Source organism: Apium graveolens, chromosome 11 (assembly GCF_009905375.1).
Source record: "Apium graveolens cultivar Ventura chromosome 11, ASM990537v1, whole genome shotgun sequence".
Taxonomy (NCBI): Eukaryota; Viridiplantae; Streptophyta; class Magnoliopsida; order Apiales; family Apiaceae; genus Apium; species Apium graveolens.
The window spans coordinates 118,613,160-118,628,586 of record NC_133657.1 but is presented as its reverse complement, the minus strand read 5'-3'; positions in this window follow the sequence as shown (position 1 = coordinate 118,628,586).

The window sequence follows — 15,427 nt, the reverse complement described above, 5'->3', positions numbered from 1 at the left end:
GCTCTAATGATCAAGTACTGAAGAAGAAAGATGATGAAGATGATGACCAGGGAAACCCTAGCAAGGGTAGAGATCAAGTTCAAGGTAAAGAGCACAGCATCAAGGTTTCATCTAGGAAACTAATTACTGATGCAAGCAAATCTTCTACTCAAAAGAAGACAAGTTCTGAAGCTGCTTAAACTCAAAATCTGATAGCAAGTGCTGATAATCAAAATCTGATATCAAGTTTTGATGAGCAAAGTCTGATGACAAAGCCTGATGTTCTAATACAAGGTGTAAGTCAAGACTCTCAAAATTTTATGCAAACCCTGAAGCTCAAGGGAAAGCAGACTAATGTCTGCTACAAAGATCCCAAGATTCAGACACTTGATGAGGAAATTGCTAGAAGATTATTTCTGAAGCATAATCCAGAAATGGATTTAGAAAATCTCAAGGAGGAAAAAGCTAGATTTAAAGCTGAAAAGACAAATCTAAAGTTTAAAGCTTCTGTTGCAAAGAAACCTCCAAGGCCTAAGGTAAAAGACATTGTGATGAAGGAGAAGTCATGTAATAACCCCAATTTTTGGAATTTTTGAAACCTCTATGAATAGTGTTTTTGCTGATTATGCTGAAAACTTTTCATGCCACACTTTGTAGAAGTTCTTTTATTGATATTCTGAGATCTTATTGCTACTCCATATGGTATATAAGTGTATGTAAAGATTGTCAGAATCCAAATTCGAACACTTTGATTTTTCCCGAAAATCCACCAGATACAGAAAGAATTGAGTATAAGGTAACATGATTAAAAGGATTTTAATTCAAGGATTATAAGAGAGGATCATAAAAGGAATATAATGTATTGAGAAAGGTTATGGGAAACCAAGTAATAAGATCCCGGGTATGATCCCTCAAACGATAAACGAAAATGAAAGTTAAGCGAACCGTATAAAATATCAGCAGTCATTAGCCAAGTAATTAGGAGCTAATCAAAGAGGTTAGTGATGATGATGTCATCACACCAACAAGAAGAGGACAAGTGTGGGAAGATGACATAGGAGGATGACATAAGCATGATCAAAAGGGAAGAAAGTGTTGGTTGATTATAAACCACACAAAATTTACCATGGTTAAAAGGTAATTAATCAAAACAAAAGCAAAACAACCAACAAAACAAATAACAAACCACAAAAACATATTTTCTCCACCTTTCCAAGCAAGAAGCTCTCGGCTTCTTCACTTTTTCAAAGACAAGAAATTCAAAATCCAAGATCCAAGCATTGTTAAATTGCAAGGTAATTATCCAAGGTTCCTTATGATTAGTTATGGCTATCCTAGGAGTTTAAGCTCCAAATTCCTTCACAATCTCTTTCAATAAATCATTTAAGAAGAGAGTGAATAGTGTTTTCAAGAAATTTAAATTGTTTGATCTTGTGTTTTTGATTAGATTAAGCTTTGGTAAGGACTTTCAAGGGTGATTCCAAGCTCCTTAGTTACTTTTACTCACCAAGGAAGGTATAATCTCATACCCTAGCCCTACTTTTGTATATTTAGAGTTTTTATGCTTGGTTTAGTTCTTGGGAAGTATGATTCATGTATATTTAGAGTTGGGTTGGATTTATAATGAGTTTGGAGTTGTAAATCTTGATTATTGGTTAATGAACTTAAGTATAGCTTTAGTTCATGTTTAGGGGTAGTATAAATTGGTAAATCTTGAGATGTTGGGACTGTTGTAATGAAGTATGGATGGAGTTTGGTTGTATTGGTGGTTATGGGTTGATTTGTGGTTGATTGTGGATTGATTTGGAGTTGTACAAATTTGGTAATCGCGTAAATATAGCCGTCGTAATGCCCGATTTACCTTAGACTGCTTTTATTCTTAACATCAGTACCCGTGAACTAACTGTTAGGTTTTGACCATTGCTATGTTTAGATAGTTCATGTTACGAGCTTCGTTTTGATATGTGGTTCGCTTGAATCCGATGTACGGTTTAGGAGAAACGACCATTTTAAGTAACGGCGTTTCACGACCGAACCATTACCCCTCGCCTTACTTTGAAACCTTGGTTAAGGCCCTTAAATGACTAATTGGAGTATGAAACAATTATGTAAAGTGGACTAGGCAGTTGGTAGGGTATTCGCGAAAGCGTCGCCTTACAATTCGTAACGGTTAATTTATTAAAAATGGTGGAGCCGAGGGTACTTGAACGACTTATGTGATTTATTAAGCATAGAAATGACCATAAGCAAACGTTAGGGTTCAATTGGTTAAAGTCTAGTTTCTTAAGCGACCGTGGTTTAATTTCGGCTTATATTGTTGTTCATAGGTTACCGGACCCACTCTAAACTTAAGTCTACCCCGGAGCACTCAGGCAAGTTTTCTACCCGTTATATTGTTGTTGTGATGTATATATGTATATGCATTATCTTGTGATAGATGCATGATGATTAATTAGAAAATCTTGCAATATATATTGGAGCATGCTGATATGGGATATATGCATGTCTGTTTCGTAATCTTGATATCTATCTGTTGATTCCAATGCTTATAGTTGCATAATACCCATGCTAGAGATAAGCAGTAACTGCGTACACCCTTCGTATAGGGGACCCAAAGGTGAACATTTTCTAAACCGGGAGTCGATGTTCCCGAGTATAATATATATTTATTTATTTATATATATATAGATATAGTTTTCAAAACTATTAATTGAATAAGGATTATTCGATAACTTTATTTTATTTAATGAATATTATTTTGAATATTCATTCGAGGACTTATGACTCCGCTCATTTTATTAAATGAATATTATTTTGAATATTCATTCGAGGACTTATGACTCCGCTTCTTTTATTAAATAATATTCTTTATTTTATTAAAGAATAATGTTCCGATAATCAAACTTATTTTCGATTATTCAAATAAAGATCGTACTTTCGTATAAGTATATCTTTGGTTATTTATTATTCATTTCAAGTATAAGTTTTGAAACTTCTACTTCAATTATTTTTATAAGGATTGTCCTTGTGGGAATATTATTTAAATAATAATATTCAAATATTTTCTAATATATCGGGACTGATTTATTTTATTAAATCAGCATTACTCCTAACATTCTTAAAAATGTTTTCGAGTCTTCAAAATGATTTTAAAAGTTAGAGCGGATCCCAAAACTCATTTTCAAATTCAAGATCTTCCTTTCGAAGGGGATTTAAATACTCGCTCAAAAATCTGAGGGATCCGGCTCCGTGATGTATTCTTATATTCGCAACAAGGTTGTTGTTTTGATAAAAGAGTTTTTGATTACTTACCCAACACTCGGGAAGTAAAATTCTTGGAATAAGTTAATCCATTAACAGGCATCGCCTGGGAAATATCGGTGAGTTTTTCTTTCCAACTAGATGCTACTTCTTGGTGGAGTCGTATCAACAAGTTCCTACTTGGGGAAAGGGGAGACGAGCTTTATGTTTCAGAGTTATGGATTTCATCTGAACTAGGAGTGGCGTAAGTGGTCGAGTGGCGCCGGCCCAGCCTTATTTATTGGCCCAAATGGCCCGGAAGTTCCACTAAGACGGTCCATTCCTTAGGAGTCCAGGGTTCGGTTGACAAGTAAATCTGACTGTTCTCCTCTACATGTAGAAAATGGTGGGGTTGCACTACTGTGACAGATCATCGTAAGTGGTCTTCCTGGCGCGGCAAACTCCCGTAATGAATTCATCATCCAATTGGATATTTCTGCAACACTACCCAGAGCACTTCGATAGAAAGGCTACAGCTGGGTGATTGTTGAGTGTTGGCAGGGTCAAGTTTTCAGAATGATGTTTTCATCAAATGAAGTATCTCGTAACTTCATTTCATTTTGATGATATTTCAAAGATTGATTCTATACAAGTTTTGTCGTGTAGCTTCATCTATGGGATGAACTATTTATACCTTGAACGGTGGTAGTTCAAGTAGTATTCAGAAAAAGATATAAGTATATTGGAGTATCTTGTAACTTCATCTTTTCAACTTATATCTAGTTAATGATTATCTTATGAATGACAAAGGTTTTCAGAAAAACGTTGAGACAAGATTAGATATATGAGATCACCTTGCAACGATATTTTTATACAGTTATAAACTGGAACTCTGTGTATATTATACATGTCAGAGGATTTCAAAGATTGTGAAAAGTATATATGTATATATATATTGAATATTTTGCGACTTGGTCGCGTTAAGATATCAACTTGGTTCAATTCTTCTTGACCAAGACTTTCATGAGTGCTATGAGAATGCTCGTATATTGTTATTTATTATACATATTATTTCGGTGGGCTTGTTGATCACCCTTTCTTTCTTCTTTCATCACACAACAACAGATAGACAAGATGAACAGGATCAAGCTCCCAATTCATGAGCGGTTAGGAAACGTTCCGCAGTTTCCTGTAGGTGTTGATGCCGTTGTAGCTGAGGTAGGAACTGCCAGTAGGCTAGGCTTTCAACTTTTGTTGTACCGGACTTATGTATCTATATAAATTGTAATAATGGCAAAAAAATGTAAATTTATTCAGAAACCCTCTTGAGGTGTAATGGCTTATAATGTGGAATAAAATGACTTGTATTATTTTTGGTATTCATCTCTGAGACTATAACTTGTGGCGTGTGTGTGTATATTGTGGGGTCACAGTACGGAGTAGTTGATTATTTATTAAGATTGGATGTTATTAAGGGAAATGAAACTCGTGACAACCCGGATCCCCGACTCCGGATTAGGGGTGTTACAGAAATGGTATCAGAGCTAAGCGTTATAAACCTCAGAGATGATATGACGTTAAAATAATAAGTTCACTAAGATAATAAGAACTCTTGCCAAGTTCATAGTCGGACTACCTAACGTAGTATTGACAGTTAAAACCCTTATGGGAACCCTTATAAATATCGTGATAGAAGCGTAGTTTGTTATCGTATATGGTAGCGGGACTGCGAACCCTGAGGTTGAGGAATAACAATGCGATGATGTTTTATTACTTATTGGAGATCAGATTATGGATCCGATAGAGCATCCTAACACGGGACCGGATGATGTTCATATTGAGGATGTAGCGGTTGAGGATGTTGTCCTAGAAGGGATTGTTGCTGAGAAGAATCCCGTGGAGGATCCTGACAAGAATGAATAAAGGACCACTGAGGAATTGATGACTATGGTTAGGGCGACTACCAGAGGTAGGATTGGCCGGTTACTACCGGAGGTTCATTCAAGTTCGTAAAGATAGTAGCCCCTTTAACGCGATTACTCGTAAGACTGAGAAGTTCGAATGGACAGAGAAATACGAGAACAACTTTCAAGAACTGAAGCAAAGATTGGTGACGGCCCCTATGATGGCGTTGCCGGATGGAAAAGGAGATTTTGTGATGTGTAGTGACGCTTCGCATAAAGAATTAGGGTGCTTCTTATACAACACAACAAGGTAATCGCGTACGCGTCAAGATAATTAAGGGAATATAAAATTCGATATCCCCACCCATGAGCTTGGGCTCGTGGCAATAGTTTTTCCCTAAAGATTTTAGGCACTACTTGTATGGAGAGAAGTGCAAGATTTACACAAACCATAGGAGCTCTAGTACATTTTAACGTAGAAAGAGCTCAACATACGCCAGAGGAGGCAGTTAGAGCTAATCAAGAATTATGATTGGGAGATTCTTTATCATTTGGGAAAGCCAATGTGGTAGCTGATGCCCTTAGTAAAAAGGAGAGACTCAAGATGATAATGTCTTTGGGAGAGTTTATAAGAGATTTTGAGAAAATGGAAATAGAAGTGAAGGTAACCGGAGCCGGTACCGAAAAGCTGTTTGAGATTGCAATACAGCCCGAATTATTGGAAAAGAACATATTGTGCCAGAAAAAGTGATGAATGAAGGCAAAGAGCCAACAAATAGATAAGAGATTAATACCGAGAAAGATGATAAGGGAATAATGAGGTATTCCTACAGAATTTGGGTTCCAAATGTTCAAGAGCTTAAAGATGAGATCTTAGATGAAAGTTAGTTTGAGAAATAAGATTTAGAGCAAACCCTGAACGTGATAGTCAGGGAGGTCGCCATCAAGATAGAAGGTACCCATAACATAATGAAGTGGAAAATGAGGATTTAAAACATGTAGGATGACCCCGATTATGGGGAGGGGGAGGGAATGTTCAGACTACGGAAACAGAAGTCGAGTAAGGAAAGGAGACCCGAGACGGTACTCCTATACGATAATTTATGGACCTTTCTAGACAGAACTTAGACTATTATCCCCAACCACCACCCTGAGGAAACAATACGGTGAGAAATTCTTTCAGGACCTTTAAGTCACTAAGCTCTCAGAGTTCCAAGGAACAAGCTGACCCAGTCGAGGCAAGATCCTGGCTAAAGGAAATATATGAATCATTTGAGATTCTAAATGATTAACGAATCATAAAAGACTGTTTTTGTCACTTACCCTCCTAAGAGAGAGGCCACCCGCTGGTGAAAGGCCAAGGAAGGCACATAGCAAGAGATTATAATAAACTGATTTAAGTTCAGTCAATTGTTTTCAGTAAAGTACTTCCCAAGGTTATGGAGATAGTGTAAAAGCTTTAGAGCCAGAACAAAGGCAGACGAGTATGAGGAATTATGAATCTAAGTTGTAAAAGTTGTCAAGATTCGTTCGGAGGACACGAATCCCAGAATGACTTGATGTTTGAAGTAAATGATTAGTGGGTTCATGAAATGATTGTAAGAGAAAGGAAAATAAAAAGAAACTGAAGTGGAAAGGAATATAAAGGCAATAGAGTTTGAGGTATGATAAGGGAGTTGGATATGAGGAAACCCTAAAGACTCGTAGCAATAGAAATAGAAAAGTATGTAATCATTAGGATGAGGGTGATTCACCATGAGTTAAAATTGATGGTTGAAGGCATAAGAGATATATATATTTTATCCCCTGTAAGTTGGGAGGATTCGAGGAAACCTTGAGATAGTTTGAAGGATAAATAATGAGACGCAGATAGACTGAGGAGACAAGGAAGTAATAAATATATATATATATATATATATATATATTTATTTATATATATATAGATATAGTTTTCAAAACTATTAATCGAATAAGGACAAGGAATTAATAAATATATATATATATATATATATATATTTATATATATATAGATATAGTTTTCAAAACTATTAATCGAATAAGGTTTATTCGATAACTTTATTTTATTTAATGAATATTATTTTGAATATTCATTCGAGGACTTATGACTCTGCTTATTTTATTAAATGAATATTATTTTCAATATTCATTCGAGGACTTATGACTCCCCTTCTTTTATTAAATAATATTATTTATTTTATTAAAGAATAATGTTCCGATAATCAAACTTATTTTTGATTATTCAAATAAAGATCGTACTTTCGTATAAGTATATCTTTGGTTATTTATTATTCATTTCAAGTATAAGTTTTAAAAATTCTACTTCAATTATTTTTATAATGATTATCCTTGTGGGAATATTATTTAAATAATATTCAAATATTTTCTAATATATCAGGACTGATTTATTTTATTAAATCAGCATTACTCCAAACATTCTTAAAAATGTTTTCGAGTCTTCAAAATGATTTTAAAAGTTAGAGCGGATCCCAAAACTCATTTTCAAATTTAAGATCTTCCTTTCGAAGGGGATTTAAATACTCGCTCAAAAATCTGAGAGATCCGGCTCCGTGATGTATTCTTATATTCGCAACAAGGTTGCTGTTTTGATAAAAGAGTTTTTGATTACTTACCCAACACTCGGGAAGTAAAATTCTTGGAAAAAGTTAATCCATTAACAGGCATCGCCTGGGAAATATCAGTGAGTTTTTCTTTCCAACTAGATGCGACTTCTTGGTGGAGTCGTATCAACAAGTTCCTACTTGGGGAAAGGGGAGACGAGCTTTACGTTTCAGAGTCATGGATTTCATCTGAACTAGGAGTGGCGTAAGTGGTCGAGTGGCACCGGCCCAGCCTTATTTATTGGCCCAAATGGCCCGGAAGTTCCGCTAAGACGGTCCATTCCTTAGGAGTCCAGGGTTCGGTTGACAAGTAAATTCGGCTGTTCTCCTCTACATGTAGAAAATGGTGGGGTTGCACTACTGCGACTGATCATCGCAAGTGGTCTTCCTGGCGCGGCAAACTCCCGTAATGAGTTCATCATCCAATTGAATATTTCTGCAACACTACCCAGAGCACTTCGATAGAAAGGCTACGGCTGGGTGATTGTTGAGTGTTGGCAGGGTCGAGTTTTCAAAATGATGTTTTCATCAAATGAAGTATCTCGTAACCTTATTTCATTTTGATGATATTTCAAAGATTGATTCTATACAAGTTTTGTCGTGTAGCTTCATCTATGGGATGAACTATTTATACCTTAAACGGTGATAGTTCAAGTAGTATTCGGAAAAAGATATAAGTATATTGGAGTATCTTGTAACTTCATCTTTTCAACTTATATCTAGTTAATGATTATCTTATGAATGACAAAGGTTTTCAGAAAAACGTTGAGACAAGGTTAGATATATGAGATCACCTTGTAATGATATTTTTATACAGTTATAAACTGGAACTCTGTTTATATTCACTACAAGAAAAAGTTAAATAGACATCACACATTACACATCGGTTGTTGATGCCACTGATGTTAAAAGATGTAATAACATCATCCCGTATTTTTCTGATGTCTTTGTTGTTTGAAGACATCGATTATTTAACAACTGATGTCTAAAGTTCCCAAAAAAAGTTCAGCGCGCTTTCCTTTCTTTTGTTTCCCCCCTTAATGAAATATTCTCAAAATTTCCGCCCTTTATACCTATTCTTTTCTCCCTCATCGAATAAAAAGTAGAAAAACAAAAAAAATTAAAAACTAAAAAATTGACCATACCCTCTCTCTCTCACATATCTCTCTCTCGCAAAACCCCCTCTCTCGCACATCTCTCTCTCGCGTCTCACCATACTCTCTCCACCATTACCTCCATACAAATCACCTTCACCACCGCCATCGATGCTCTGCTCACATATGCTTCTCTTTTACTCGTGCTCTGCTCTACTTTGCTGCTACTCACTATCACTATCACCATCACCATTGCGCTGCTGTGTTCTACTCACCATCGATGGGTTTCTGCTTTGCACCAATAGGGTCTTCTTTACTCACCATCTTTGTGTTCGTGCTTTTAATTGGTAAGTTTTTTTAAATTAAAGTCCTTATTTCTTAAATTGGGGGTTTTAAAATCAAAACCCTAATTTCTTAAATTGGGGGTTTCATTTACTTGTTATACCCTAATTATTTTAAATTTATTTTTTTACCGGACCTTTGTACTTGGACTCGATTTTGATTTGGTGTATAATGTTTGTGTCTCAGAAAGATGATATATTACTGGAGCAAATCCGGAATCATGGAACTGACAAGTAAGATTTCTCTAAGATTGTTGAGGTTAATTTTAAGTTGTTTAATTTTTTAGTTAATTATTCATGTTTGATTTTTTGAGGTGACCATCCTAAGAACACTTTGTTCTTATAATTGTTTTTTGAGTTGTGAATTAGGTGTAATGGCAGCAACAAACTGAAAGGTATGTATGTAGTTAATTATAGTTTTTTTTTGTTTCTTGGGCCTAAGTCTTAACCTTGTGCGGTCACAGGTTTTTCTTCTGAATCGGGAAAAGATATGAATTCCGCAGAGGCTGTTGCTTGGAGCTACTGCATGTATGTTTTCTGAGAAAAATATAGTAAATTTCAGCTTAATGACTCATCCTATTTTTAACCAATTCATTGAATATTATAGAAGTATTTAAGATAATTTCGGGTGCGATGTGCTCTATAATATATTAAGTTTGGGTAACAGAATACAAGCATGTTGCCTTCATTATTGCATAAATGAATGTTGCATGAAAATTGTATTAATCATTTGAAATAATTTCGGTTATCTTGATTGTACAACTGGGCCGCTTTTATGAATGTGAAAAATCATTATAGAACATCAAGTTAGGTTCTGCTTTAAGAATTTTATTGATCACATGGAACTTAAAGTGCTCAGTTCATGATTGGAATCATGTTTAAATTATTGAATATGATGTGCAAGATGTTGTTTTATGAAAAGTAAAGTCATTATATGTAGTACCTTGTAAAAAGTATCAACATGAAAGATATTTACGGGTTATCCTTATTTATGCTCGAGTTGCTTGGCATGATAATTGACTGTCTGACATAGAACTTGAACAAGAATGGATAAAAAGCATTAGAGATTTCCTGAACTAGAGAGAAACGTATAGTTTATGACCAAAGTAAATCCTTTATTTACTATGATCATATATCTAGAGAAATACCCACTCGATTTTTAATATAATATCACCAATTCTGAAGTGCATGGTGCGAGTTGGACTAGGAGTTGGTGAATTCCAGCATGAGAAGTTGATGCATTTCTTTAATTCTTTGTCCTTAATATATATAAACAACAACATGCCATCCTTTTTACCATCATCTCCATTTTTTCAGAGTTAAGATATTGTTTATTTATATAAATAAAAACAGGAACCGATGGTTAGTCATGTAAATGTGCATGTTGTACTGGATGCACGAAGAAACTGCGCTAAAGCATCCCGGACGATTCTGAGTCATCTCAGGTACTTTATCAATTATTGTTTCTCTGGAATATGTATATAAGAATTAGAATTCCTTATATTGCAAGTAGGAATTTATTTCTTTTTTAGGTGACCATCTCAGATGTGTTCATATTGTACTCTCCAAACTTGAAATCAAATAAATTGGCCAAAGCCACGGTGATAGTGCTTAAATAATTTTATATTATTTTTGTAATTGAATTATTGTATAGAAGTTAAATAAGCTTTAAACTTGCTAATTAAGTTGAGTAGCTTGTAAAATTAGACTGACTGGGATTTTTATGCTTCATCTTTGTGTTCCTACAGGTTAATGTATTCAAGGAACGATAAAAAAGACTGCAATGATGAAATAAAAGAGCACATGAGATACATATTTGTCTTTCTAATTGGTCATATATCACACTTATCTACCTCCAAAATCCTGTATTGGTATGTCATTTAAAATTACAGGTATGTTAAGAACAAGTGCGATCACTGACACCCAGCTCTGATGATTGTTCTGCGGGACGTTGATGACATGAATATGCTGAAAATATCGATATGCATCTCACAGCAAATGAATTTTTAGGACATGGGCGAACCATTTGTAAGGAGAGCTTTGTTATGTTAATCATTTCAGTTCCATATCTACCTTTGGGGATAATAGAATTCAACATTGATTTTGATTTTGAGCTTATTAGTTTTCTAATGTACTTAATATTTGAGCTGGTCAATAATTATTACTTTGGTTTTGGTTGGTTTTGTAAGAACAATTTATACTTGATAATGTTGGTTAATATAAGTGTATTGTTAGTTCATTTTTCTTTTTTTTTGGTTTGGTGCTTGTTGGGTTTAAATTCATCATAATTTTAAAGAAAAAATTGATGTATAAATACTAGGATTATATCACTTTTATTAGATAAAAACTGATGCCTGAAAACTATTAAACATCACTTTTATTGGCTAAGAACTGATGTCTAAAATAAAAAAAAACGATGTCTATGAGGGTTATATATATCAGTAATTAAGCTTAAAACCGATGTGTAAGTTCTGACAGACATCGGTGTTTAACCGATGTCTAGAATAGACATCACCGACAAAGACATCGGTTGACAAATAACATAGACATCAGTCAAAAAACGATGTCTATTGACTTTTTTCTTGTAGTGATTATACCTGTCAGAGGATTTCAAAGATTGTGAAAGGTATATATGTATATATATACTGAATATTTTGCGACTTGGTCGCGTTAAGATATCAACTTAGTTCAATTCTTCTTGACCAAGACTTTCATGAGTGCTATGAGAATGCTCATATATTGTTATTCATTATACATATTATTTCGGTGGGCTTGTTGCTCACCCTTGATTTCTTCTTTCATCACACAACAACAGATAGACAAGATGAACAGGATCAAGCTCCCAATTTATGAGCGGTTAGGAAACGTTCCGCAGTTTCCTGTAGGCGTTGATGTTGTTGTAGCTGAGGTAGGAACTACCAGTAGGCTAGGCTTTCAACTTTTGTTGTACCGGACTTATGTTGTTGTAGCTGAGGTAGGAACTACCAGTAGGCTGGGCTTTCAACTTTTGTTGTACCGGACTTATGTATCTATATAAATTGTAATAATGGCAAAGAAATGTAAATTTATTCAGAAACCCTCTTGAGGTGTAATGGCTTATAATGTGGAATAAAATGACTTGTATTATTTTTGGTATTCATCTCTGAGACTATAACTTGTGGCGTGTGTGTGTATATTGTGGGGTCACAGTACAGAGTAGTTGATTGTTTATTAAGATTGGGTGTTATTAAGGGAAATGGAACTCGTGACAACCCGGATCCCCGACCCCGAATTTGGGGGTGTTACAAGTCAAATACTGAGGCATCAAAGCCAAGACTATATCACAGACTGAGATTGATCCCAATGATGAAGGAAAGGGAAATATTCATGAACCAACCAAGCCACTGGATATGAAAATTCCTAAAATTCTAATGAAACCAGTGTGCAAAATGGTTCAAGTTACTGATGATACTCTTGCTGAAGATGAAGATGTTCAAACTCTGAAAAGAGGGAAGATTTCTGAAGAATCAAAGACAACCTCTGACAAGGCTCAAGTTGTTCAGAGTGAAGAACAGCAAGCTATAACAGAAATAGCAAGTTCTAATAGAGTTATCAAAATATCAACCTCTGACAGTGCTCAAGTTGATTTCGACAAGATGGAAGTAGCTGACAAAAAGAAACTTCTGTGGAAAAATGTCAAACCATCAGATCCAAAGAAAAGCCAAATGTTGTCTGATTTCATGACTATTGGGTTAAATGCTAGAGAACTAAGAGACAGGGCTGGACTAGGTTCTGATGAAGCTAAGATCAAGACAGGAGTGAAGTTGCTACTAGAGATCCATTTTTGCTAGCTGACAAACCTCTTGAAGATATTACACAGAAACACCTTGATAAGGTTATTTCTGTTCAAGTGGTACTGGATGTTCATGATAAGCACAATGTCAAAGAAAATCTCATTATATTTCTCGAAGATGGAAGGACATATCAAATGTCAAAATCAGATGTGCTAAACAAATCACTGAAAGAACTTCAATTCTTTTATTACCTTTTAGAGGTAAAGTCTGATATTACCAGTGAAAGAGATATGTCCTAAGTCCAATCATGTATGAGGATTTAGGAATAACTTTTATGTAATCTGTTTTGATTTCATTGATATTAATAAAAGACTTGCTCTATCTATTTAAATGTTTAAATAAGATATACCACAGTTTAGAGTAAAGATTTTTATGGATTGTGATGAGATCATAATAATGAGACCTAAAAGATGATAACTCTAAACTTAAATAGTTCCTGGTCGTAGGATTACTAACTGGTAATTAATAATCCGCAAAGATCGGTACAAACTATGCTTGCTTCATTATGAAGGATGTCTGTTCTCATAGACATTTGTGTGGTGACACTATAGCTAGTTTGTAGGTGCTTATTATAGAATAAGTTCACTGAACATGACTCACACAGCTGAACAACTGATGGAGTTTACTCACGTGTCAGCAGTTGTTCACATAGTGATAGTTGTACAAGTATCCTTATACTTGAGGTCATCATAGTCATCTTGTGTACACTAAACTATGCTTTGGTTTAGTTCTTAGTCTCAAGGGATAATTATAAGGGCTCTACTGGGTATAGTAATTTGTACACGAAGATAGTGTATGATCAATAAAGGATCTACCCCTTCCAGTATAGGAAGAGAATATTCAATGCTGATCCACTTATATTAGTTCAGGAATCTCTGGCCAGAGTGAATGAAATTAGAAAGGAGTTTCTAATTTACATTAAATAGAACTAAGTATAGTGAATGGGAAAGCAAGTGATTAAATAAGATAGGCTTGACACAAGTTCCATGCCTTGTATTTAATCGTGACATTGCAGGGTAGAAGTAATTAATTGTACAGTAACTACTCACTGAATAGGTTCTTGGTATTCTAAGCAGTGAATTCGTATTATCCGGATAGTCGCGATATGCTGAGAAGTATCCTTCACGATGTTGAATAAATATGATTAATTAATTAATCATATTTAATGAATTAGAGAATTTATATAAATAATGATAAAATAGTTTTATTATTATTTATTTCTACTACCGGCTTAATATTGAACCTATAGGGTCACACCATAAAAGAGAATGATTTAATAGTGGAGAAATTAATTAATAATGGCTGATAATTATTTATTTATGAAATAAATAATTAATTGGCAAATTTAATAATTGATTAAATGAGATTTAATTGATTATAAATTAATTAAGAAAAGGTTATTAATATTATTAATTAAGAATTTAATTTTTAGAAATTAAATCAAGTGAGAAAATTATTTCTAAAGAGTTTAGAAAAAGGATTAATAATTAAAAGGTGTTTTAATTATTAGTGAGAATAATAAAGGGTTAATAATAATAATATTTTATGGGAAAATTTTCAGCTGAAAATTTTGCCTATAAATATACAATTATAGACCCTATTTTTGCCTCAACCAAAAAGATTTACAAAACCCTAATTCTCTCCATCTCCTCCTCCTTCATTACATCGTTTTCTTGGTGGATACCGGTGGGGTGCTTCACACTTGAGGAGCAGCTGCTAAGGATCTCCGTTCATCATTTTTGGATCGCCATTAAAGACCTCCATCTTTCCATTAACGTAAAACATCTTAAGGTAAACATACTGAACTACGAATTAAATATTATTTTTCGCATGGATCTTGCAGAGGGTTTCGTTTTTTTTTAAGATTTAAATTTATGTTTTCGCTGTATTTATGTGCTAAAAACCCTTCAATGGCATCAGAGCTACTTGCGAAAAGTTTTTAATTCATTTATCTGTTTAACTGTTTTCGATATATGAGCATGTACGTGATTCGCCATGATTTGATGTTGATATAATATGCTTATATATGTATGGTTTTGAATATATGATATTCATGTGAGTTGTATAATCATAAGATGATTATGTAATCTGTATATATACTGATATATACATGATTTATGTTTGTTCTAATTATGAGAATCATATTAGATACAGATTCTGAATTGGCTGCTGCAGATTTGTTGAAATCTGGGTCTGGTATCCGATTTACGCAAACGAATACCCTATTCCATAGGTAAACGAGCGTCTAAACAAAACTGATAGCAAATGCTATCAACGACTCTTCTGTAAGGCGTTTGATGTCGTTTACTGCCCGTAAACAGTGATTCTTGTTTTTCTGATTTGATTCTGATTTTTCTGATTTTTGTCATATTTTCTTTTTATGATTAGATGGATAAT